A 3,679-nucleotide genomic window follows, 5' to 3' on the forward strand; every position below is an offset into this window, starting at 1 on the left:
ACAATTAGATTTCCTCTTATCTCAACACTTTTTCACACACACACACACACCCCCACACACACACACACACACTTTCTCTGCTCCTTGTTTATTCTCCAGAAACTTGGCGAGCGAACAGATGTCATGAGGTTCTCCAGCCGTGCCGCACGCCCAAACGTCACTTTGGCTCAGGCCCGGGTCGAAGAACTCAGCGGTGAGAGTGAGAGGGATTTGCATTCATTAATTCATCTTTCAGTCTGAGAATCACTGGACATAATGAATTTCTAAATCAGATAAAAAATAAAATAAAAATAGAACGATCTGTGCAAACACTGGCGCTCAAACAGGTATGTGAATATTTTTACAGCTGCTCAGACTCTGTTAACGGATGACATCACATGAGCCGTTTCAAAACCTCCTGAGGATTATTGGATCTCATCAAAGGGAGGAACATGACAGGATTATTTTGAAAAATTTCCAAAGCTTCATGTTTACTTTTTACATTTTTGACAAATGCACCACAATCCTTCTTTATAAACCAGCTCTTGTATAAATAAACAACCCTGCATGTTCTGTTATACCCTGATTATTGCCAGAACACACACTTTGAACATCCCTGTTTTGTTTGACGTGTGTGTTTTGTTGTGTGCCGTGCTCAGGCCTGGGTTCTGGGCTTCTGTTTGTGGTTGAGTCTGGAGACAGGAGACAGTCCGCTGGCAGGGTTTGTCTGCATCATTAGACTCTCCAGCTCTAGATTGTTCTTAGATTTGGTGGATTAACAGTTTGGAGCTGAGAGAAGCCGTGGGAGATTGCATCTTAAGTCTGGGACAAATGGGATCTGTCTCCACAACCTGGGAATGAAAAATGATAAAGTTTCCATGTGCAAAATATCCTGACGTGTAGCAGCAGAGGTGTTCCAGGAGCAAAACTTTCAAAATGTTGATCTGAATGGGATAGTCTGCAATTAAATAAAGCAGCGTTATCTCTGCTTCGCAGCTGAGAGACGCTGCGCACCGGGAGAGGAACATAAATCTAAAAAAAAAACAGCTCTTTAACACATTCAACGCTGAGTTGGACTCACGTCTCTGCTCTTATAAGGAAGCCCTTAAAGTGAAGAGAGATAAAGATGAAGAACTGCGAGTACCAGCTCCCCAGAGGGGCTCCCGATTAGGTGAAGTCAGGCCAAAGGATTTAGGGTTGACCAAAAGAAAAAAAAATGCTTTTAATATGAGCTCACTGTGGGAGTCTCCCTCACTTAGACCGAGACACTGGTCTTGCCCTGAAGACCACAGGAAGTCCAGAAACTTCTTTATCCTGCTTACATAAGAACACAGCATCCGAGCCAAGACGTGATGCCATCAGGATGATATCGCTTCATTCTAACAAGTCAGCATTCACATGATGGTTGTACGTTTCTGTAATCAAAATACCACCACATAGGTTGGGAATTTTATTTAGTTTTTTTTTTAAATGTTCAACTGGACAGACTTTATTACCTCCGCCAAGGAGGTAATGTTTTCGGTCGCGTATGTCCGTCTGTCTGTTGGTCTGTCGGTCGGTCTGTTGGTCGGCCTGCCTGTGGAAAACATTACTCAAAAACTTGTGGACCGATTGTTATGACATTTTTACCACATGTGGGTACTGGCCCAAGGAACACACCTTTAAATTTTGATGATGTTCCAGATCACGATGTGGATACAGGAATTTTCTTTTTCTTTTAATCCTCTCAGATTGGCAAAGCTGTGATGCTTTCACAGGGCTTCTGTAAAAAAAACACTGAGAGCGTTCAGCGTTCATTTGAGCTGGATTGGACAGCATGGACTTCAAACTTTATAAAAGTAATGTTAAAAACAGATGTAATGATGAATACGTCTTGCCATAATGTGCACATTTTTACGCATTTGGAGCGCATTTTACAGAATGTCTTGTGACCAGGAAGTGCGTGACTGCACCATGAAACCTATTTTTCCCATTTCCTCAAACACACCACATTGTCGTAGGCTTGTAAACAGATCGAAGAAGAACGAGGAAGAGGAGTGATGCGCACAGGTGCGATGGACTTCAGACTCGGGGGTTGTTTGTTTGTTTGTTCATTTTTATTATTTTAATGAGACCAGGGGTGAGGTGATGTTTTCGGTCGTGCTGACCCACTCGCTTCATGAGCCGAATGTACCAGGAAGCGATGAAGAGAGTCAAACCATTACAAACTCATACAAGGGGATAAAACAGACGTTTTACATGGTGAAATGTGACTGATGAAAACTTAGGAGCTTAATCCCACACCAGTTTGATGATGAATAACGTCGGGTGACGAGTCTGACTTTTTTTTTTCACATTGGACTCCACCAGGAAGAAATCCCATGCATACTGCCTGCTTAAATGTTCGCTACATCACAACTTATTCGGCAAATGTGTTTCCATCTCTGCTTTTATGCATTAACTGTTACAGGATGGGGGAAATTGGAGGTTTGCCCTCTCAGAATGCTTCTAGTTAAAAATAAAATCCCCACAGAAATACATTGAAATGTCTTCAAAGCCTTCAAACCACTGCCATCTGAAATCTTACTTTATTTTGTCTTTTTTTTCTTTGTTGAGTTTTGCTTTTAGCCACCATTCTGCTTGTTTTAACCTCAACAACCCAGATTTAGCTGTGTCAGTGATTGGGCACTCTGCATTTTTAACAGAGAAGTCACTTTCTCTGATCTCCTCCCACATTCTCCCAGCCTCCTGCACTCTTTTGAGTTGTTTGGCTGAAACAGGTGCTTTGTTTGCCGACCACGTGGACCTTGAGAGATAAAGGCCTGCACCTGATTCTCAGGTCTGTGACTTGCTGTCTTGTTGAAGTGATTTCAGGGGCTGTAAAATGTTTGATGAAGTGACTCTCTTTCTGCGTTACCTGTCTTGTAACGTGGGAATTGGTTAATCATTGCCATGTCTGTTTTCTCATGCCTTCGCATGCCGGGGGACTTCCTGTAAATCCTACCTGTCATCTTCCCGTCTCCCCTTATTTGTCAGATTTGTTTCCAGATCTCACCTTTAACATCATTTTGCAACTGATCGGCTTCATGTGGGCGAGAGATAAAGGCTGGATTCCCAGCAGCAGCGAGGACTGTGAATCCTTTTTTGGTCATATCATTCCAATCGAAAGCCAAAGAAGCGGTGGGGAAGAACTGCTGCTTGATCTTTAAATGGCAAAAAAAAAATATCGGCACGCAGTCTGAATCATGATGTTTGCAGAGTTGGAATGAAGTTTATTTTTTGATGATGAAGTTAAGATTTTAAAAAACAGAGGGATTTTATTTCTCCGAGCCATAATATCTCAAAAATGTCATTTATTTCCTCTTGGCTTGTGAAATATCTCGGACAAACACTGCGGAAAGATACGATCGCGGTTTTGGTTGTTCTCTGTGCAGCTATTCAGACACCAGGGGGAGAGAAATATTAACAATCTGAATGGATAAGCAGCTGGATGAACTTGCTGTTCTGCATCGTGTCTTTCTAAAAGTGGCACCCTGAAGCACGTCCTGTCAGAAGAAAAGGAACAAACGGAGACATTTCCCGTCTCTTAGTAGATTTTAAAAAGGGCTCCCATGGGGACAACTCTTCCACTTGAGAGGATGTTCTGCAGAATTAGGAAAAGGGCGAGATTTTACCAGAAGTTTTGGCCTTTTTAACACCTTGTGAATCCTATATATATATA

Source organism: Austrofundulus limnaeus, unplaced genomic scaffold, assembly GCF_001266775.1.
Source record: "Austrofundulus limnaeus strain Quisiro unplaced genomic scaffold, Austrofundulus_limnaeus-1.0 Scaffold234, whole genome shotgun sequence".
NCBI lineage: Eukaryota > Metazoa > Chordata > Actinopteri > Cyprinodontiformes > Rivulidae > Austrofundulus > Austrofundulus limnaeus.